The sequence below is a fragment of the Rhinoderma darwinii genome, chromosome 6 (genome assembly GCF_050947455.1).
Source record: "Rhinoderma darwinii isolate aRhiDar2 chromosome 6, aRhiDar2.hap1, whole genome shotgun sequence".
Lineage (NCBI taxonomy): Eukaryota > Metazoa > Chordata > Amphibia > Anura > Rhinodermatidae > Rhinoderma > Rhinoderma darwinii.
In genome coordinates this window covers 113,127,740-113,152,069 of record NC_134692.1, presented here as the reverse complement: position 1 = coordinate 113,152,069, position 24,330 = coordinate 113,127,740, and the positions used below count along the sequence as shown (strand labels likewise).

At 45.3% G+C, this 24,330-nt stretch overlaps 1 protein-coding gene across 1 annotated transcript in view; it reads left to right on the top strand.

Annotated features, from left to right (window-relative positions):
- Window positions 1–6,480: 6,480 nt before the first annotated feature.
- MRTFB (myocardin related transcription factor B) overlaps window positions 6,481–24,330 on the top strand; it is a 326,233-nt gene continuing 308,383 nt past the window's right edge. Inside the window, exon 1 of the mRNA XM_075830127.1 lies at window positions 6,481–6,602. The gene's annotated coding sequence lies outside the window, so the exon portion shown is untranslated. The remainder of the gene's footprint in view (window positions 6,603–24,330) is intronic.

Below are 24,330 nucleotides of genomic sequence, written 5' to 3'. Positions count from 1 at the left end.
TCCTGGACTCTGTCAGCTCCCTGCTTCAGCATTAGTACAGAGGACTCCCCGGACACTACTTTAAGCGTTGTACTCTTGGAAGCTTTTGACATCACTGTCCATATATGGACGGTGAAGTCAGGGGCTCCACCTGGAGCGAAATTCCCTGCCAGAGCGTGGCGATGCTGTGGCCGGGCTTTCCGCTCATAGAGGGAATCCCTGGCATCACTGTCCATATATAGATAGTGATGTCAAGGGCTCCTTCTGGAGCGGAATTCCCGGCCACAGCCTGGCTGATGCTCTGGCTGGGGATTTTGCTGGCTGGGGAGTCCCAATGGCTACAGGGAGGGGGGTAGCGCTATCTACAGGGGGTGACACTAACTTTAAAGGGAACCTGTCACCAGCATTTCACCTATTAAACCAGCAATACCTGGTGGTAGTGGGTGAAAAATCTTTTTTATATAACCTATAATTGTCTTCTTAGTCGGCTCTGTAGCTTTAGTATTGTTTCTTAGTGTTCCTACACCGTATGCTAATGAGCAGAAAAGAGTCAAATCTTCATTCCTCAAGCCTTTCCGAGTTCACCCCGCCTCCTTACTTTTGATTGACAGCTCCTCACCTCCCCCCAGCACACAAAATCCTGCGCTTGTGCACTGATGTCCTATTCTGGTGTGTGCGCACAAAGGAACACCGGATTATTACGATAAAGGGCACAAAATGTTTGCAGACCGTTATTTACAGTCAGAGGAGGTGTTTAGGAGAGGGGATAACGGCAATGAACTTTTGATAGCAGCGGCCAGTGAGGGATCAGTAAAGTCCAGTATGAGAAATGCTGGTGACAGGTTCCCTTTAAGGGGGTGCGGCACTATCTACATGGGCACTGGCACTTTATATGTGGGCACTGGTACAAGGGGCAGCTAAGGGCATTATAGTGTATGGGTCAGCTATGGGGCATTATACTGTGGGGGCATCTGTGTGGGCATTATACTGTATGGGGCAGCTATGGGGCATTCAACTGTATGAGGAAATTCGTTTGGGCATTATACTGCATAAGGGCATCTGTGTGGGCATTAAACTGCATTGGGTATCGGTGTGGGTATTATAATGCATTCCGTGTTGGCATACTGTATACGTGCATTATATCTTATGGTGGCTGCTATGATTCCATTATACTGTATGCGGCAACTGTGGGGTCATTATACTGTGTGGGTGCAGCTAGAGGGCATTATACTGTGTGGGTGCAGCTAGAGGGCATTATACTGTGTGGGAGCAGCTAGAGGGCATTATACTGTATGGGGCAGCTAGAGGGCATTATACTGTATGGGGCAGCTAGAGGGCATTATACTGTATGGGGCAGCTAGAGGGCATTATACTGTGTGGGGAAGCTAGAGGGCATTATACTGTATGGGGCAGCTAGAGGGCATTATACTGTATGGGGCAGCTAGAGGGCATTATACTGTATGGGGCAGCTAGAGGGCATTATACTGTATGAGGCGGCTAGAGGGCATTATACTGTGTGGGGAAGCTAGAGGGCATTATACTGTATGGGGCAGCTAGAGTGCATTATACTGTGTGGGGGCAGCTAGAGGGCATTATACTGTATGGGGCAGCTAGAGGGCATTATACTGTATGGGGCAGCTAGAGGACATTATACTGTATGGGGCAGCTAGAGGGCATTAGACTGTATGGGGCAGCTAGAGGGCATTATACTGTATGGGGCAGCTAGAGGGCCTTATACTTTATGGGGCAGCTAGAGGGCCTTAGACTGTATGGGGCAGCTAGAGGGCATTATACTGTATGGGGCAGCTAGAGGGCATTAGACTGTATGGGGCAGCTAGAGGGCATTAGACTGTATGGGGCAGCTAGAGGGCATTAGACTGTGTGGGGCAGCTAGAGGGCATTAGACTGTGTGGGGCAGCTAGAGGGCATTATACTGTGTGGGGCAGCTAGAGGGCATTATACTGTGTGGGGCAGCTAGAGGGCATTATACTGTGTGGGGCAACTGTGGGGTCATTATACTGTGTGGGTGCAGCTAGAGGGCATTATACTGTGTGGGAGTAGCTAGAGGGCATTATACTGTATGGGGCAGCTAGAGGGCATTATACTGTATGGGGCAGCTAGAGGGCATTATACTGTATGGGGCAGCTAGAGGGCATTATACTGTGTGGGGAAGCTAGAGGGCATTATACTGTATGGGGCAGCTAGAGGGCATTATACTGTATGGGGCAGCTAGAGGGCATTATACTGTATGGGGCAGCTAGAGGGCATTATACTGTATGAGGCGGCTAGAGGGCATTATACTGTGTGGGGAAGCTAGAGGGCATTATACTGTATGGGGCAGCTAGAGTGCATTATACTGTGTGGGGGCAGCTAGAGGGCATTATACTGTATGGGGCAGCTAGAGGGCATTAGACTGTATGGGGCAGCTAGAGGGCATTATACTGTATGGGGCAGCTAGAGGGCATTATACTGTATGGGGCAGCTAGAGGGCATTAGACTGTATGGGGCAGCTAGAGGGCATTATACTGTATGGGGCAGCTAGAGGGCATTATACTGTATGGGGCAGCTAGAGGGCATTATACTGTGTGGGGCAGCTAGAGGGCATTATACTTTGTAGGGCAGCTAGAGGGCCTTATACTGTGTGGGGCAGCTAGAGGGCATTATACTGTATGAGGCGGCTAGAGGGCATTATACTGTATGAGGCGGTTAGAGGGCATTATACTGTGTGGGGAAGCTAGAGGGCATTATACTGTATGGGGCGGCTAGAGGGCATTATACTGTATGAGGCGGCTAGAGGGCATTATACTGTGTGGGGGCAGCTAGAGTGCATTATACTTTGTGGGGCATCTAGAGGGCCTTATACTGTGTGGGGCAGCTAGAGGGCATTATACTGTATGAGGCGGCTAGAGGGCATTATACTGTATGAGGCGGCTAGAGGGCATTATACTGTATGGGGCGGCTAGAGGGCATTATACTGTATGAGGCGGTTAGAGGGCATTATACTGTGTGGGGAAGCTAGAGGGCATTATACTGTATGGGGCGGCTAGAGGGCATTATACTGTATGGGGCGGCTAGAGGGCATTATACTGTGTGGGGCGGCTAGAGGGCATTAGACTGTATGGGGCAGCTAGAGTGCATTATACTGTATGGGGCAGCTAGAGTGCATTATACTGTATGGGGCAGCTAGAGGGCATTATACTGTATGGGGCAGCTAGAGGGCATTATACTGTATGGGGCAGCTAGAGGGCATTATACTGTATGAGGCGGCTAGAGGGCATTATACTGTATGGGGCGGCTAGAGGGCATTATACTGTATGGGGCGGCTAGAGGGCATTAGACTGTATGGGGCGGCTAGAGGGCATTATACTGTATGGGGCGGCTAGAGGGCATTATACTGTATGGGGCAGCTAGAGGGCATTAGACTGTATGGGGCAGCTAGAGGGCATTATACTGTATGGGGCAGCTAGAGGGCATTATACTGTATGGGGCGGCTAGAGGGCATTATACTGTATGAGGCGGCTAGAGGGCATTATACTGTATGGGGCGGCTAGAGGGCATTATACTGTATGGGGCGGCTAGAGGGCATTAGACTGTATGGGGCAGCTAGAGGGCATTATACTGTATGGGGCAGCTAGAGGGCATTATACTGTATGGGGCAGCTAGAGGGCATTATACTGTATGGGGCAGCTAGAGGGCATTATACTGTATGGGGCAGCTAGAGGGCATTATACTGTATGGGGCAGCTAGAGGGCATTATACTGTATGGGGCAGCTAGAGGGCATTATACTGTATGAGGCGGCTAGAGGGCATTATACTGTATGGGGCGGCTAGAGGGCATTATACTGTATGGGGCGGCTAGAGGGCATTAGACTGTATGGGGCGGCTAGAGGGCATTATACTGTATGGGGCGGCTAGAGGGCATTATACTGTATGGGGCAGCTAGAGGGCATTAGACTGTATGGGGCAGCTAGAGGGCATTATACTGTATGGGGCAGCTAGAGGGCATTATACTGTATGGGGCAGCTAGAGGGCATTATACTGTATGAGGCGGCTAGAGGGCATTATACTGTATGGGGCGGCTAGAGGGCATTATACTGTATGGGGCGGCTAGAGGGCATTAGACTGTATGGGGCAGCTAGAGGGCATTATACTGTATGGGGCAGCTAGAGGGCATTATACTGTATGGGGCAGCTAGAGGGCATTATACTGTATGGGGCAGCTAGAGGGCATTATACTGTATGGGGCAGCTAGAGGGCATTATACTGTATGGGGCAGCTAGAGGGCATTAGACTGTATGGGGCGGCTAGAGGGCATTAGACTGTATGGGGCGGCTAGAGGGCATTATACTGTATGGGGCGGCTAGAGGGCATTATACTGTATGGGGCGGCTAGAGGGCATTATACTGTATGGGGCGGCTAGAGGGCATTATACTGTATGGGGCGGCTAGAGGGCATTATACTGTATGGGGCAGCTAGAGGGCATTAGACTGTATGGGGCAGCTAGAGGGCATTATACTGTATGGGGCAGCTAGAGGGCATTATACTGTATGAGGCGGCTAGAGGGCATTATACTGTATGGGGCGGCTAGAGGGCATTATACTGTATGGGGCGGCTAGAGGGCATTAGACTGTATGGGGCAGCTAGAGGGCATTATACTGTATGGGGCAGCTAGAGGGCATTATACTGTATGGGGCAGCTAGAGGGCATTATACTGTATGGGGCAGCTAGAGGGCATTATACTGTATGGGGCAGCTAGAGGGCATTATATTGTATGGGGCAGCTAGAGGGCATTAGACTGTATGGGGCAGCTAGAGGGCATTAGACTGTATGGGGCAGCTAGAGGGCATTAGACTGTATGGGGCAGCTAGAGGGCATTATACTGTATGGGGCAGCTAGAGGGCATTATACTGTATGGGGCAGCTAGAGGGCATTAGACTGTATGGGGCAGCTAGAGGGCATTATACTGTATGGGGCAGCTAGAGGGCATTATACTGTATGGGGCAGCTAGAGGGCATTATACTGTGTGGGGCAGCTAGAGGGCATTATACTTTGTAGGGCAGCTAGAGGGCCTTATACTGTGTGGGGCAGCTAGAGGGCATTATACTGTATGAGGCGGCTAGAGGGCATTATACTGTATGAGGCGGTTAGAGGGCATTATACTGTGTGGGGAAGCTAGAGGGCATTATACTGTATGGGGCGGCTAGAGGGCATTATACTGTATGAGGCGGCTAGAGGGCATTATACTGTGTGGGGGCAGCTAGAGTGCATTATACTTTGTGGGGCATCTAGAGGGCCTTATACTGTGTGGGGCAGCTAGAGGGCATTATACTGTATGAGGCGGCTAGAGGGCATTATACTGTATGAGGCGGCTAGAGGGCATTATACTGTATGGGGCGGCTAGAGGGCATTATACTGTATGAGGCGGTTAGAGGGCATTATACTGTGTGGGGAAGCTAGAGGGCATTATACTGTATGGGGCGGCTAGAGGGCATTATACTGTATGGGGCGGCTAGAGGGCATTATACTGTGTGGGGCGGCTAGAGGGCATTAGACTGTATGGGGCAGCTAGAGTGCATTATACTGTATGGGGCAGCTAGAGTGCATTATACTGTATGGGGCAGCTAGAGGGCATTATACTGTATGGGGCAGCTAGAGGGCATTATACTGTATGGGGCAGCTAGAGGGCATTATACTGTATGAGGCGGCTAGAGGGCATTATACTGTATGGGGCGGCTAGAGGGCATTATACTGTATGGGGCGGCTAGAGGGCATTAGACTGTATGGGGCGGCTAGAGGGCATTATACTGTATGGGGCGGCTAGAGGGCATTATACTGTATGGGGCAGCTAGAGGGCATTAGACTGTATGGGGCAGCTAGAGGGCATTATACTGTGTGGGGCAGCTAGAGGGCATTATACTGTGTGGGGCAGCTAGAGGGCATTATACTGTGTGGGCTGAGCCAAATGTGTATGGGCGGTTGTCCCTCTTTGCTTGACGTGAAAGTTGGGAGGTATGCCTCAACACCAAGATTGGCTGGGTCCTTAGCGTCCCAATTATTAAAAATATTGAATATTATGTGTCGCTCATTGATCACATGACGTTAGGATATATGCTCAATATGTTGGGACGAATAAAATAGTGCAGACAAAAGGAGGACATGTTGCCAATAGCAACCAGATTCCAGCTGTGATATTTCTAGAATACACTATAAAAGCTTTACTATGATTGGTTGCTATGGACAACTCCTCTTCTCCTTATGTTTGTGTTTGTGTACACACACACACACACACACACGCACACACACCCCCCCCCCCCCCCCAGCTCACACACCCCCCCCCCCCCCCCCCCCAGCTATGAGCGACTAATGTGCAGGAGCCGGCTGCGTGCATTGCATCTGTGCGGGACAACTATGATGTGACGGTGTCTTTCCTTTCGGCACGGAGCGGATTGACAGCATCGCCGCTACCAAAAACCCATGGATAACTTATTTTTGTCCCGCTCCTCTTTACGTCGCCTCCTGTCTGCGGGGAGGAGGCAGAGATCCCTGCGCATGGCAAGCGGTGATTCCAGGCTGAGGAGACAAGAGGAGGAAGAAAAGGAGAAGAGCCGGAGTTCTGACACTCAGGTAATGGCATGCCCATAATAACAGTGACCCTGAGCTCAGGTCTTGGGCTGTTCTCCGGCTTGAGGTGTTAGTTATACCTGATACCTGCCAGTGGCCCTACACTGCTGTGTATAGTTCTGTGTAGTCCTTAGTGCTGTCTTTTGTGTACACTACAATTAAAGTTATAAAAAAAAAAAAAAAGAAAACTGAAAAAAAAAAACAACCCACACATTAGTAAGCCCTGCGAGCTGTGGCTGCTGCTGTTCTGCCCTGTGTGTAGTTTATGAATAGAAGGTGCAGGGTGGTAAAAATACACATTACACAGAGCACCAGAATTATACCTCCTCTGCCCGCTTATAACTCACAGGAGGCTCGTGAATTTCTGACCTCAGCTATGCCCTTAACTCTATATTTGCAGATCATTGTGCTCTAAAACCCATGGTGCACCAGCGGTTGTAAGACTACAACTCCCAGCATGCCAGGCTGTCACAGGCCGGGCATAATTGACACGTATTTACAATATGAGTCCTATAGGTGTCATTGTGAGAGGCAGGCGTCACCGCGTTGGTCTGGGCCTAGACACGTCATTATCTTTGTGAAATATTCAGCTGCCATTTTTCTAAAGTATTGATGCCAACTCATTCGTCAATTACTGCCAATACCGATACTCGCGTTCATTGATGCACTGCATGACGTGTCCCACAAAATGGAAATCTCTCCAGTCCTGGTTGGTGCTAACCTTGAAAAGCGTTGTCCTAAGTAACGCACTCCAGATCGTATCCGTGGTGACGCGGCTTCCATCATCTCGGTCATCTGCTGATTGTATCGCTTTAAAAAACTGAAATATCATCAATGTCGGCTGGACATCTCCTCCTTTGTAAACAGGGAGACACGCTGCCGACATAATGATAATGTATGGGGACGAGCGATCGGAGTAACGACCGCTCGTCCCCTTCCATAGCTCCGTGTGGCAGGAGCAAATGAGCGCCGATCAGCGATGTCTAATAGGGCCTTTACATACATCTGCGTTTGGGGGTCCTACATAAACATTAGATCACTAATCTGAGTTTGGTCTAAAGTTTATGGGCACCTTTGGGCCTTGTTCACACTGCAGATTTTGCATGCATTTGTTTTAAGCCAAAACCAGAATTGGATCCTATAAGGCCTTCAATTTTATATATTTCTTCTTAGATTCCATTCCTGGTTTTGGCTTAAAAAATACATGTAAAGTCTGCACTGTGTGAACAAGATCTTAGGGTCCTTTTACAACTGACAATTTTGGCCGTTACAATGAGCGCCGATCAACGTGACAGCTCTTTGATAGGCGCTCGTTCGCTCCTTTCACAAGGAGCTATGTATGGGACAAGTGCTGATTACTACGATCGCTCGTCCCCATGCATCACCATCATGTCGGCACCGCGTCTCCCCGGTTGCACAGGAAATTGTGCTGCCGACAATGATAATATTTCTTGCACCAGAAACGATACGATCAGCGTATGAGTGTTTTCGCGTTCATCGGCTGATCTTTGTTTCCTCAGGGCAATGATTGGGAACGAGGATTCATATGATCGCTCGTTTGCCTGATCATTGGCCCGTGTAAAAGGTCTATAAGTTTATTGTTGGTTTGGTGGCACTTTTTTTTTTGTCACATTCTTTGGGGACTTCTGTATAGAACTAGGTAGTGTGTGTGTGTGTGTGTATATATATAAGATTTCCTTGTTTGTAAATGCAAAGATTAGAGAAATGACTTCTTTCCTACATTGTACGTCCCGTTATGTTGAGTTCTGTTCCGTGGTTCTAGTGTCATGTTAGGTCACGCAGACTGACAGATGTGATAATGGGATATGGATTAAGAAGAGAGGGCCTCCGAGTAACATGCTGTGAAATGTGTCACTCAGGTAACACATGCAAATCCCCAGTGTAAAAGAAAACATATGCTAGTATTTTATCTATGATGAGAATGTGTAATAAAGAATTTCTGGAGACATTTCTAGCATAGATTTGTAAACGTGAAAGGGAAAAAAAAAACGACTAAAGGGGTTTAAGGCCCAAATGACAAGACACTGGACACGTCATGCTCTAATTTAGTGCCTATTACAATTCTGGAGGCAAAGCGTGGCATCTATTTAGGGTACGGTCCCATGTAGAGCAGAAACCCCTCTCACATGTGGTGGTCGATGGTTGCGTGATTTTGCCGGTAATACCCGGCAAAATTGTGCAGTCTTTGGCTACTGCAGTTGAACCGAGTTTCGGCTGCATGCGGCCGCCGCTACGTGGGTTCACACGCAACATATTTATGGCAGATGTATGGACTTCTGAAAGTTTCATTCAGATGAATGGATTAATTTTCAGTTGCAGAAACTTTCTTCAACATAATTTGCCACGTGTGATGTCACCCTTAGGCCGGGGTCCCACGGACGGATACGCTGCGTTAGAACCACGCAGCGTATCCAACCTGGAACCCGCAGTACATTCTGTACGAAAAATCGCACCTCGTGCGTTTTTTCGGACGGAATTTACGCTGCGGAATTTACGCTGTGCCATTCATACCTTCCCCCTCCCTCCTCTGATATCCGCTCCAGCCTCCCTGGATGATGATGCAGACCATGTGACGCTGCAGCAGTCACATGGGATGGAACGTCATCCCAGGAGGCCGGACTGCAGGAAGAAGGAGGTCGTTCTGGGTAAGTTTTTTTTTTTTTATTTTTTTTACCGGAGTTGCGATTTTTGCGGCGGAATTTCTGCGATTACACTGCAAAAGTCGCAACATTTGACTTTCTGTTGCGGGTTTTGCAACCCCATTGAATTCAATGGAGAAAACCCGCAACGGAAAAATCAACCAAAACGCCTCATAAATTTACGTGCTTCGGATTTAAATTCTGCACCGCAGGTCAATTTATTAACGTTTACGCTGCGGTTTTTTCCGCTTTCGTGGGCATGAGATTTTCTAATTCTCATCCACTTTGCTGCTATTATAAATGCTGCGGAATTTTTCGCACAGAATTCTGTTGCATAAATTCTGCAGTTTTTACGCTATGTGGGAACCCGGCCTATGGCCACAGTGCAGATTTTTCATGCACTTATTAAGCCAAAACCAGAATTGGATCCAGAAGGGCAGACCTACAAGGCCTTCCTTCATATATTTCTTCTATTTAGGTTCCATTCCTAGTACATGCAAAATCTGCAGCAAATTTGCACTGTATGAACAAGGCCTTATGGGGATCATATTGGTGGTCAGAGCAATTTAGAAAGGAATCAAAGACAGTAAATATAGAGAGGATTGAGGAGTTACTTTAGCTGGGTAATCCTGATGGTTTCAACTGCGTCAAACCAGGAACTGCTTATGTTCCACAGCTAGCGTCAGACGATCAAGGACGGAGACGACCACATCCCATCCAAACTTTACTGGTTCAAATAGTTTCACATAGCGCAGTGTTCCAGCTCTACAAGTGAAGAGCTTTTCTAAAACAGTATACAGATAAACAATACAAAATTATATTCCCGTACCGGGTGTGTACATCATAATTGGTAAGCGAAGTAATCACCTGATAATGTAGTCATACTTTCAATCATGTTTGTTTGTCACGTTGACAATGAACTAATAAATGCTCTCCTGTATAAATATATCTTACATAGAGAGGGATATTGTCACCAGGTTTGGTTCTTGTAAGGAGTCACCTCCAGCCAAGAGCTCATGCAGAGGGTAATACTGGTGGAAAGCACCCCAGACACAATAGACAGGTCCACATTTACTAAGACTGGTGTATCTAAGGCCAAGCTATTAAGGCCTTGTTCACTCCTGCGTTGGAAGCTCTGTTAGGGGCTTCCATCGTTGATCTGGCCGAGATTACCTGAGACAATAGCGCAGGATGCTGCGCTATTGTCTCTGGTGAAATGACGGACACCCCATCGAAAAGCCAACAGAACCCGTTAAAGGCTATACGTTCTGTCGGCTGCCAGTGGTGTCCGTCGTGCAACGGAACCGTTGCTTCCATTATTACCTTGTTCTTCTCCTGACGGAGAAGAACTACGGATCACACCGACGCAGGTGTGAACATAGCCTTAAAGAGGCTCTGTCACCATATTATAAGTGCCCTATCTCCTACATAATGAGAGCGGCGCTCTATTGTTGGTAACAGCAGTGTTTTTTATTTAGAAAAATGATCTATTTTCACCAAGTTATGAGCGATTTTAGCTTTATGCTAATTACTTTCTTAATGCCCAACTGGGCGTGTCTTTACTTTTGACCAAGTGGACGTTGTGGAAAGAAGTGTATGACGCTGACCAATCAGAGTCATACACTTCTCTTCATTCATGTAACCAGCACATAGTGATCCTGCGTTGTTCGCTATGTGCTGTCACATACTCACACTCTAACGTTACTGAAGTGTCTTGAGAGTGAATAGATATCACCTCCAACCAGGACGGGATGTCTATTCACAACCCTGTCACTTCTGTAATGTTTGTGTGGGACTTACAGCACAGCAAGCGTTATCTCGCTGTAAACTGTCATTTACAGCGTGATCTCGCGAGATTACAGCTGCTGTGCTGTAAATCACACACAAACGTTACCGAAGTGTCAGGATTGTGAATATACATCCCGTCCTGGCTGGAGGTGATGTCTATTCACTCTCAAAACGCACGGATCTATGTTAGTCAATGGGGCCGTTCAGACAGTCCGTGATTTTCATGCAGCGTATATGTCCGCTGCGTAAAACTCACGACATGTCCTATACTTGGCCGTTTTTCGCGCATCCGCACCCATTGAAGTCAATGCGTGCGTGAAATTCGCACACGGAAGCACTTCCGTGATTCGCGCAACAGTAGATAAAGAAATGAAGGAAAAAATAAAAGCACTTCCTTAATTTCTTTTTCTAAATCGCAAATCCGCTTGTCATAAGGATGGCATATGCGTGAAAATCACGCAGCAAACACTGATGATACACGGAACTGCAACACGCACACGCTCGTGTGAATCCGGCCTTAGGCCCTTTTACACAGACTGATGATCGGGCAAAGAAATGCTCCTTCTGGATCACTTGCCGTGTAAGCATAACCGCAATCTGCCGACCAATAAGAAAACGCTCATTCATGGTCGTTTGTCAGCAGCACATCTCCCCATGTAAAGAGGGTATGTGCTGCTGACAATATGCAACCTGTATGGGGGCGAACGATCATACTAATGTAAATGGAGCAAACAAGCCCCGATTGACATGATGTTATTGTCCATCAGCGCTAGTTACTGGCTAAAAACTCTGACCGTGTAAGGCCCCATGCACACAAACTTATTTTTTCCCGTCTGTGAATACTGGCGTAAATATGGGTCCTTTGTCATCCGTATTTCACCAGTATTTACGGACCCGTGCCCATAAATACAGGTCCGTTGTCACCTGTATTCCACCCGTATTTACAGACCCGTTTTCTCTGCTATATTGCACTTCGCTAATCGGGAGCCCCTTCTCCCTATCAGTGCTGGATAGAGAGAAGGGGCAGCCCTTTCTGGCAGAGTTTCCGCAGCGGAACGCAGCGATTGAAAGTAAAAGAAGTTCATACGTACCCCGGCCGTTGTCTTGGTGACGCGTCCCTCTTTTAACATCCAGTCCGACCTCCCCGGATGACGCGTCAGTCCATGTGACCGCTGCAGCCTGTGATTGGCTGCAGCGGTCACATGGGCTGAAATGTTATCCCAGGAGGCCGGACTGGAGGAAGAAGCAGGGAGTTCTGGGTAAGTATTAACTTTTTTTTTTGTTACAGGTTTTTGAAGTTAACATTAGACATCTATATTGTGAGCGCCGCGCATGGTACTCACTGTCCAGCGGTAGTCACTGTCCAGGGTGCTGAAAGAGTTACTGCCGAGCAGTTCAGCCCCTTCTCTCTATCCCGCACTGATCGTTTAACTCTTTCAGCACCCTGGATAGTGACTATCCCCTGACGTCGCCTAGCAACACTCCTGTAATTACCGGTGCACACACGTAGCCACTCGTAATTCCGGGAGCCCCATAGACTTCTATGAGCCTGCCCGTGCTGTAATTACGGCCTGAAATAGGACGTGTTCTATATTTTTCAACGGCACTGGCACCTTCCCGTAAGCATACGGGGAGGTACCCGTGGCCAATAGAAGTCTACGGGCCTGTAATTACGGGCCGTATTTACGGGCGTTTTTACGTTCGTGTGCATGGGGCCTAAGACCATCTTTACTGATAGAAAGCTCTCTGGCGCCTCTGGAGTCTTGTAGTTTAGCTTTATTTATTACCACCTGGTCTAATTATAGAGCGTAGGAGAAACAGGACCTACAGTCCTCAACATTGAAATTGCAACACCAAGAAGGGCAAGCTGTAAGGTTATGCAAATCGAGGAAGTAGCAGGAGTCTCTAAAATCTGCAAATTATCACATTTTCAAGTACTTGGTTCCAATCTGTGGGGGAGGGGGGGATAAAAGCCAGATTGAAAGCAAAGTTTTTTAGCCACATGAAACCTCAAAAATCAAGTGGTGTGGGATGATTGTGCGATGCCTCCTGTTTATCGACGTGCCAGTGATCGCCACTTATCGCAAACTGAGAAGGACAGAATCCTTGAGCTGAGAGACCTTGGTTTATCAATCCGGCTGATCGCGCCTAGGCCGAGGTGCCAGCACTGTTTAACGATGCGTGTCCCAGAGGTTAGGAGAACGACAATGAATGAGTGACAACAAGAGGGGTCTGATTGGCAGAATGGCGCGTAGTGATCCATTCTATACTGCAAGTAAAATTAAACGTTGCGTCCCAAACCTAGGGCGACAACCAGTACAGACACAAACCATCAGAAGGAGTTTGCACGACATTGGGCTACGAGCCAGACGTCCAGCTACATGTGTTCCATTGACCACACGCCACCGCTCTCAAAGACTATTATGGTGCACAGCAAGACTGGAATGGAGGTCTATTTTCTTCAGTGATGAGTCCCGCTTTTATTTCGGACGCAATGAAAGCCAGAGATCGGACTGGAGACCTTGTGGGCAACACCATGAAGAGGCCTTTACAAGGGAACATCACACCAGTCCTACTCCCGGGATTATGGTGTGGGGTGCCATAAGGTACGGTAGCCGGACCCCTCATTTCAGGTACACTAGCAGTTCGGCGCTACATTGATTTTATTGGAGAAGCAGTGGCATGGCCATTTCTCCAAAGTGTCACAGAAATAGTTTTTCAACAGGACAACACCAGGCCGCATGTTGCTCGTGTTACTGTGAGCAGCCTGCGTGGCCTAAACGTGCTACCATGGCCTGCAGTATCTCCGGACAATTGTCTCCTGTCGAGCACATCTGAGATGTCATTGGTTGGCAATTGCAAAGGGAGCTGCCAGCGTGCCCAAGTGCATTCAGCGTCGCATAACATTTCTCAGACAACAATTAATAACCTCATTGATAGCATGCCAAGGTGTGTAAGTGCGTGTATTTCTGCGCGTGGAGCTCATACTCGATACTGAATAAATCAAGATGTTTGGAATATTTTGTTTCTATTTTTTATCATTTGTATATCATTAACATGTCTATTGATCCTGTGATTTCCACAATTCCAAAACTTTTCCTTCTTGGTGTTGCAATTTCAATGTTGAGGAGCGTATATTCTCTTCGTGGATCCACTTTGACTTGATCAAAACTAAGCATAGCAAATCTCTCAGCAGCACATAGGAGCCGCTATCAGCTGAGCAATCGGTGTAGCTCACTGACGGCTTTTGCTCAGAATGGCTTTCTGCAGCTTCTATGTACTACGATAAATATAAGCTGCAGAAGTGAAAGTGCTGTGTTTTTTTTTTATCAAAAAAAATAATAATTCTAAGTCCATTTTTAATCACTAAATAAATGCATTTCTATAAAAAAAAAAAAAAAGACCAAATGTGTAGATAGATTTTTGAATACTATATTAGTGGGATCAAATTAGTTAATAGTAGAAAGCAGCTGCTGGGAATACTAATACCATGTGGCAAAACACAGGAGCCGTTTATGATAGTCTGTATTCTGTGAATGGAGGGAACTGATGGGCTGACAAAACATACTAGCTGTTGTACCTATGCAAAATGGTTTGTTTAATGACTGCAAAAACGCAAATTGACTGCGATGTATAAAAACAGCCTAAGGCCACATGCACACAACCATAGATTTTATCCGTAATTACGAATAATCTGCAGACCCATTCATTTCTATAGGCCATGGACACCTTTCCATATATTTATGGAAATGTGTCTCGGCTGTAGAAGTGATCCCCAAAATATAGAACATGTTCTATTCCAGTCCGAATTTGCGGCACGGAATTGCTCATAGAAGTGTATAAGTGCGTGCAAAATTGCGGACGGCTACAGATGTGCATCCATAGCCATCCGTAATTGCGAAAGCATTGCTATGCGACGGCAGGGGAATTCCCCAATAAAATGACGCCTGAGCGCTCATGTGACCTTTTCAAGAGGTTGGGACATATTGGTGACATAATTTATAGCCTCCCTTTTTTTTTTTTTTCGGATCCGTAAATACGGATGCACTACTGTCCATATTTGTGGACAGAGTGCCAGACATGCGAAAGACTTGCAGATGACTACAGATCCGTATTTGCGGAACGTAAAAAAAAATGACGGTCGTGTGCATGAGGCCAAAAGGCTTAAAAAAGTTTTTGCATGTTTTTACTTATTGAATGTACATTTCTAGATTTGTTTTATGCTGTTCCTAATATTTTGTATTGGACAATATATGATCCACATTTCTTTCACAGTATTGCTTATAGTAAGCAGTTATTTTTTTTTCCAGCAGGGAAGGCTTCCTTTATCATTCACAAATGCATATCAAACAGATAAGACGGATTGTGTTCTTTTTTTAATTCACTTGTAGTAGGGCCACTGTCCAGCTGTCTTCTGTACGTAGGAGTAAATAATACGCCTTCCCTCCCACCGCTCCGCGTTCTTACCATATCTCAAATATCTTCTGTTTAGCACATGGCGGTCATTTATTTTACCTATAATACATCTATCCGTTCCAACACTCTGCAGTGTTTATTGGTTTTTATTTACAAATTGTGGTTAAATTTAGTCTTTTGCTGTGTTTTTTGCAAAACTGCAAAGCTTTTCCATGTTTGCGAAGAAAGGCACGTAAAAAAAACTAAATTTGACCGCATCATGTGAATATAACCTTTGAAGCGTACCTAACTTTTCAGAATAAGCTGTCATATGTATGTACGTGAGGAATAACACTACGTCTGGTCGTTATATGACTTGTATGTGGCATTATTTAGCAGCTTTCCCCTCTGCAGGCTCCCTAAGGGTATGTGCACACGTAGTGACCAAAAACGTCTGAAAATCCAGAGCTGTTTTCAAGGGAAAACAGACCCTGCTTTTCAGACGTTTTTTGACCAACTCTCATTTTTCGCGGCGTTTTTTACGTCCGTTTTTGGAGCTGTTTTCATTGGAGTCTATGAGAAAACAGCTCCAAAAACGTCCAAAGAAGTGTCCTGCACTTCTTTTGACGAGGCTGTATTTTTACGCGTCGTCGTTTGACAGCTGTCAAACGACGACGCGTAAATAACAGGTCGTCTGCACAGTACGTCGGCAAACCCATTCAAATGAATGGGCAGATGTTTGCCGACGTATTGTAGCCCTATTTTCAGACGTAAAACGAGGCATAATACGCCTCGTTTACGTCTGAAAATAGGTCGTGTGAACCCAGCCTAATTCTCAGTTGTTGTGAGCTAGTGGGCAGAGCCTAACTGCTATCATGTCTTCTATATACTGCGCACAAAGAGAGGAGAATCCTGCTTTCCTATCTCTTTATCGCATATGTAGAAGATCGAGCAGCATGTAGGAGATAATACAGCATTAATGAGCAGTGTAGCTGGGAATCCAGCACTGGGGTAACAGAAATCTTCCCATCATGTCTGTGTGTTTCTCTCTGCTTCTGCTTCCTCCCTCTGCTCAACCCTTCATAGGCTTACATGCAGTGTGTGTTGCTGAGTCACACTCTGCTTCCTCCCCCTGCTTACCCCTGCCCCCTCTATAGACTTACATGCAGCATGTCTCTCTCTCGCTCTCTCTCCCTCGCTCTCTCTCCTGTCTCCATCGAAAGTTTTAGCAGGCAGTGAATTGAAGAACCCCCACCTTCTGCAGTCTCCGTTCTACTCTGTTACCAGGGACAACAGTGGGTGGAAGTGAGACACCTAGTGGCTGTAATCTCACACAGAATTTACATGGATAAAACAACTACGTTTTTACAGGTATACAGTACTATTGTATGAAAAGTTAGTGTCCATTTAAGCATTTTTTGGGGGATTGTTAAGTGTCTTTAGAAAACCTATATAGTCCTAGGTAGATTATACATTTGCATGATCCCAGCGCTGATTTTTAGCATTGCTAACACAACTGTGATATTTAAAATTTCTTTACAAATTTTGTAGTCGGACAAAAGCATTCATTAGGCTGGCTATACACATAAGTATCAGCCAGAATGCGGTCAATCAATCGTACATCAGATCGTTCGTACAAACGATCCAACGATCGACATGCCGGTCTAAACTGGGAGAAAAGCAGTATAAAGTAGTGACAGAAACGCTGATTTCAGCGGTATGTCACTTATGTCTGAAAGATATGTCATGTTGGTTGACTCAAATTTTAAGCTTTGCAGCGCTGGGAGGAAGGAGTCAGGCATATTCATGAGCCGTTACTCCCTTCGCCCAGCCGCAATAATTCACAGATTTCTTGCTGTGGATAGTAATAGGGAGAAAGCTATCAATCATCAGCGGTTGGGTAGTGCGAGTACGCCGAATGCGACAGACTTTTTCCACCCAGTGTGATGCGGGCACTGCAACATTTATAATGTAAGTTAACAAAAATGACATTACTATAAGACATAAGTGACCTATAAATCCGCGTGTCTGTCACTACTTTATATTGCCCTCAGAGTTGCTGACCGGTTCCCTTTAAAATAAAAAAAACCGAAACAACAGTGTGGGCTTGTGCAAAGAGGCAAATGATCGGCCATATCATTTGTATTCCTCCATACACTTGTATTTTCGGCTGAAAACGGCTGAATTTATTTAACCTGATCACAGTTTTGGCAGACAATAGTCCGCTATCAGCCAGTGCGTATGATTATTTTGTATGTGCAGCTTGAGAAGACAAACCTAATGTACTCATTCCTTATCTATGGTTGCACTCCATATATTGTATAAGGCCTCATGCACACGGCCATGCCCGTAATCACGGCCCGTGATAGCGGGCACAGCCGGCCACCGACGCCCGCGTGCCACATTTTCGTGCCGAGCTCCTATACAAAGTGTGGGAGCGCGGCCCGCAAAAAATGAAAAGTACGACATGCTCCATATTTCCCGGCACGGTTCTACGGCACGGACACCCTTCCGTAGCGATATGGAAAGGTGTCCGCGGCTAATAGAACCGGTCGGGTTCGTAATTGCGTACTGTATCGCAATATGGTCCGCAATTCAGGAGTTTTGTTACGGTCGTGTGCATGGGGCCTAAAACAAAGGACTGCGCGTATTTGAGCTCACTGAGGTGTGCTGTCAGGGGCCATAGTGTGCTTACTGCAATAACCTCTACTTGTTAGTCCTGGTGAACCCCTTTGAAGGCACTCTGGGACTAAGGTAGCGCACACTACAGATCACCTGCATTATATAAATGCATTGATTTACTGACATACAATCCTGCTGGTCTTCTCAGAAGTACAGAAAGTAAGTGGTGGCTATGGGATTTGCTGTGTGAATTTTAACTCCTTTATGCTATTGTGGATTCTGCTTTGAATCACAGATGAAAGACTGTGCTATGATTCTACCTGTAAAGTATATCAATATCCTAAAGCTTAAATGTAACAACAACAATGTAGGGCTATAGTCTTAGGTAAATGCAGCTGAGGTCAGCAACTTATTTTTAATACCGAAGGTATTTTACACCTTAAAGAGGCTCTGTCACCAGATTCTCAAATCCCTATCTCCTATTGCACGTGATAGGCGCTGCAATGTAGATAACAGTAACGTGTTTTTTTTTAAAAAAACGTTCATTTTTGGCCAAGATATGAGCTATTTTATATATATATATATATATATATACACACAAATGAGGTTTGAAATGGACAACTGGGCGTGTTTTTTTTTTCGTATGTCCAACTGGGCGTGTTTACTTGTTTTACTAACTGGGCGTTGTGAATAGAAGTGTACGATGTGCAGCCACATACACAAGTGTCCTGAAAATAAATACACATGACCTCCAGCCTGGACGTCATGTGTATTCAGAATCCTGACACTTCTGAATCTTTTCTGTGAGATTTCCTGCAAGGGAAACGAAATCTCGTTTACCTCGTAATCTCGCGAGATTACGAGTGGCTTGCTGGAATCTCACAGAAAAGGTTCAGAAGTGTCAGGATTCTGAGTACACATGACGTCCAGGCTGGAGGTCATGTGTATTCATTATCAGGACACTTGTGTATGTGGCTGCACATCGTTCTAGTAAGAACACTATGTGCTGTGTAAATGAATGGAGAGGAGTGCATGATGCTGATTGGTCACTGATTCGTCAGCATCATACACTTCTATTCACAACGCCCAGCTAGTAAAACAAGTAAACACGCCCAGTTAAAAACACAATACACGCCAAGTTGGACATACGAAAAAAAAACACGCCCAGTTGTCCATTTCAAAGCTCATTTGCATATATCTAAAATAGCTCATAACAAAAATTAACGTTTTAAAAAAACACGTTACTGTTATCTACATTGCAGCGCCGATCACATGCAATAGGAGATAGGGATTTGAGAATCTGGTGACAGAGCCTCTTTAATGACCGAGAAATTTTGTAAGTTTTTCAATCGTTGCATTCAAAGAGCTATAACTTGTTTTTATTTTGCCGTCGACATCGCTGTACAAGGGCTTTTTTTTTTGCGGGACAAGTTGTATTTTTTTAATAGCGACATTTTGGGGGTACATAGAATTTATTGATTGACTTTTTGGGTGGGGTAGAGTAATAAAAAAAAATGGAAATTTCAGCATTCTTTTTTTGTCTTAAAGAGGCTCTGTCACCAGATTTTGCAACCCCTATCTGCTATTGCAGCAGATAGGCGCTGCAATGTAGATTACAGTAACGTTTTTATTTTTAAAAAACGAGCATTTTTGGCCAAGTTATGACCATTTTTGTATTTATGCAAATGAGGCTTGCAAAAGTCCAAGTGGGCGTGTTTAAAGTAAAAGTACAACTGGGCGTGTATTATGTGAGTACATCGGGGCGTTTTTACTACTTTTACTAGCTGGGCGTTCTGACGAGAAGTATCATCCACTTCTCTTCAGAACGCCCAGCTTCTATCTTTTTCAATGGCACGGGCACCTTCCCGTAAGAAAACAGGAAGGTACCCGTGGCCAATAGAAGTTTATGGGCCCGTTATTTCGGGTCGTAATTACGACCCGTAATAACGGGAGTTTTTACGGTCGTGTGCATGAAGCCTTAGGCAATGTCTCTGGCACGGCCTAACATGCAATCACTAGAGGCAGATCTGGGGGCCTTTTGTTAGGCCCCCAGCTGCCATAGAAACCATTGATACCCTGCGATTGCATCGCGGGATGCCAGTGAGGTGAGAGGGAGCCCCCTCCCTCCAAAAGCACTTAGATACGGCACTCGTTATTGAGCGCCGCATCTGAAGGGTTAAATATGATCGAAGAACTACCCCGAACGGCCGCCGTAAAAAAGCTATACGGCGGTCGTTAAAGGGAATATATCGCTAGAATTTTTTATTGATTTATGCTGCAAATTTGGGGTGGACACACTTTACTCTAGTGTCCTCACACAATCCCCCCTCCCTTCTTCTGGCTAGTGCCAGGAGAGGGAGGGGTTTGAATGTCTTCAAACCTCCTACACTGTGTGCCGCCATTTTCTGAGCGACTGCACGCTGGTAGGAGGTTCTACAGCTCACAGACCGTATCACACAGTCGCCATCGTACTGTCCGGCAGCGGCTTCCGTTCCACATGAAAATGGCGCTGGATTTCACTTATGCGCAGTTCACACGCAGACGGCGCACGCTTCTGAGAATGGAACGGCTCCCATTCGCATTCTCTATGGGATTGTATGTGCCGTATAGCATCTCTGTAGGTGTCGTTAATCGACACCTACAGAGATGAAAAAAAAAGATGGCAGCCCCCATAGAGAAGTAAAAGTATGAATACATTAAAAAGCAGAAAGTGACAACACAAATAAATAAAATTTTTGTTTACATTATATTAAAAGCAATATAATAAAAAATCATAACACCTTCCCTTTAAGTAGGTTTGCTTAGAAAGCGTAGGAGTATATCTAAGGCAGTAATTACATTTTGTAGTACATATGCTGAAAAATATTTTGTGTGTGTGTGTAATATATATATTTATATTTCACACACAATGCATTTGAAAAGTCTTCAGACCCTTACATTTTTTCACATCTTCTTGTTTGTTATGAGGCCTTGTGCTAAAATTAAAAAAATTCACGTTTTCCACAATGATTCTGCACTCAATACCCCATAATGACAAAGTGAACACAGAATGTTAGTAATCTTTTGTTAATTTATTGCAACTAAAATATTGCATAGACGTATTCAGACCCTTTACTCAGCAGTTGGTTAAAGAACATTTGACAGCGATAACAGCCTCCAGTCTTCTTGGGTATGATGCCACAAGGTTTTATTTACTTGGATTTGGGGATTTTCCGCCATTCTTCTCTGCAGAGCCTCCCAAGCTCTGTCAGTTTGGATGGGGACCGTCGGTGCACAGCCATTTTCAGGTCTATCCAGAGATGTTCAATTGGGTTAATATCAGGGCTCGCTCTGGGCCACTCAAGGACATTCACAGAGTTGTCCAAAAGCCACTGCTGTGTTGTCCCGGCTGTGTGCTTAGGGTCATTGTCTTGTTGGAAAGTGAACCTTCGGCCCAGTCTGAGGACTAGAGCACTCTGGATCAGTTTTTCATTAAGAATATCTCTGTGCTTTGCTCCATTTATCGTTCCCCCAACCCTGACCAGTCTCCATGTCCCACCCGCTGAAAAACACCCCCACAGCATGATGCTGCCGCCACTATACTTCACTGTAGGGATGGTATTGGGCAGGTGACGCTTAGAATTGAGGCCAAAAAGTTCAATCTTTGTTTCATCAGACCACAGAATCTCGTTTCCCACAGTCTGAGTCCTGAAGGTGCGTTTTTTGCAAACTCTAGGCAGGCTTTCATGTGTCCTTTACTAACGAGAGGCTTTTTTTCCGTGCATTCTGTCATAAAGCCCAGATTGGTGCAGTGATGGTTGACCTTCTGGAAGTTTCTCCCATCTGCACACAGGATCTTTGGAGCTCAGCCAGAGTGACCATTGGGTTCTTGGTCACCTCTCTTACAAAGGCCCTTCTCCCCCGATTATTTAGTTTGGTGGGGAGGTCCGCTCTAGGAAGAGTCCTGGTTGTTCCAAATTTCTTCCATTTAAGAATTTTGGAGACCACTGTAGTCTTTGGAACTTTCAGAGCAACATAAAAAAAATTTAATACCTTTCTCCACATCTGTGCCTCCTCACAATCCTGTCTCTGAGCTCTATAGTCATTTTTTTCCTCCTCATGGCTTGGTTTTTGCTCTGATATGCATTGTCAGCTGTGAGACCTTATATAGACAGGGGTGTGTCTGTCCAAATCATGTCCTATCAAATTAATTTACCACAGGTGAACCCCTATCAAGGTGTAAATACATTTCAAAGATGTTCTAGAGAAATGGGAGCAAATTTGTAAGTGGTATATCAAAGGGTCTGATTAAAATTTGAGTTTTTCAGTTTTATTAAATTTGCAAACATTTCTAAAATTCTGTTTTAAAATGATTGGGGGAAAAACATTTTTTATTTTAGCACAAGGCCACAACGTAACAAAATGTGAAAAAACTGAAAGGGTCTGAAGACATTCCAAATCCACTGTGTGTGTGTGTGTGTGTGTGTGTGTGTGTGTGTGTGTGTATGCATGTATATACACATATATATATATATATATATATACACACACACACTACCGTCCAAAAGTTTGGAGTCACCCAGACTATTTTGTGTTTTCCATGAAAACTCACACTTATATTTAGCAAATGAGATGCAAAATGACTAGAAAATATAGTGAAGACATTGACAAGGTTAGAAATAATGATTTTTATTTGAAATAAGAATTTTCTCCTTCAAACTTTGCTTTCGTCAAAGAATGCTCCATTTGCAGCAATTACAGCATTGCAGACCTTTGGCATTCTAGCTGTTAATTTGCTGAGGTAATCGGGAGAAATTTCACCCCATGCTTCCAGAAGGCCCTCCCACAAGTTGGATTGGCTTGATGGGCACTTCTTGCGTACCATACGGTCAAGCTGCTCCCACAACAGCTCTATGGGGTTGAGATCTGGTGACTGCGCTGGCCACTCCATTACAGATAGAATACCAGCTGCCTGCTTCTTCCCTAAATAGGTCTTGCATAATTTGGAGGTGTGCTTTGGGTCATTGTCTTGTTGTAGGATGAAATTGGCTCCAATCAAGGGCTGTCCACAGGGTATGGCATGGCGTTGCGTTGCAAAATGGAGTGATAGCCTTCCTTATTCAAAATCCCTTTTAGCTTGTACAAATCTGCCACTTTACCAGCACCAAAGCAACCCCAGACCATCACATTACCTCCACCATGCTTGACAGATGGCGTCAGGCACTCTTCCAGCATCTTTTCAGTTGTTCTGCGTCTCACAAATGTACTTCTGTGTGATCCAAACACCTCAAACTTCGATTCGTCTGTCCATAACACTTTTTTCCAATCTTCCTCTGTCCAATGTCTGTGTGCTTTTGCCCATATTAATCTTTTCCTTTTATTAGCCAGTCTCAGATATGGCTTTTTCTTTGCCACTCTGCCCTGAAGGCCAGCATCTCGGAGTCGCCTCTTCACTGTAGACATTGACACTGGCGTTTTGCGGGTACTATTTAATGAAGCTGCCAGTTAAGGACCTGTGAGGCGTCTATTTCTCAAACTAGAGACTCTAATGTACTTGTCTTGTTGCTCAGTTGTGCAGCGGGGCCTCCCACTTCTCTTTCTACTCTGGTTAGAGCCTGTGTGTGCTGTCCTCTGAATGGAGTAGTACACACCGCTGTAGGAAATCTTAAATTTCTTGGCAATTTCTCGCATGGAATAGCCTTCATTTCTAAGAACCAGAATAGACTGTCGAGTTTCCCATGAAAGCTCTCTTTTTCTAGCCATTTTGAGAGTTTAATCGAACCCACAAATGTAATGCTCCAGATTCTCAACTAGCTCAAAGGAAGGTCAGTTTTATAGCTCCTCTAAACAGCAAAACTGTTTACAGCGGTGCTAACATAATTGCACAAGGGTTTTCAAGTGTCCTCTAATCATCCATTAGCCTTCTAACACAGTTAGCAAACACAATGTACCATTAGAACACTGGAGTGATGGTTGCTGGAAATGGGCCTCTATACACCTATGTAGATATTGCATTAAAAACCAGACGTTTGCAGCTAGAATAGTCATTTAGCACATTAACAATGTATAGAGTGTATTTCTGATTAATTTAATGTTATCTTCATTGAAAAAAAATGTGCTTTTCTTTCAAAAATAAGGAAATTTCTAAGTGACCCTAAACTTTTGAACGATAGTGTATATACATACACACACGCTGAATAGCCACTTTATTAGAGACTCCTACTCTTTCACAATTGGAGCTTCCCTGTATGGAAGCAAGACACATTACCGCGGAGTGCAGCATGAAA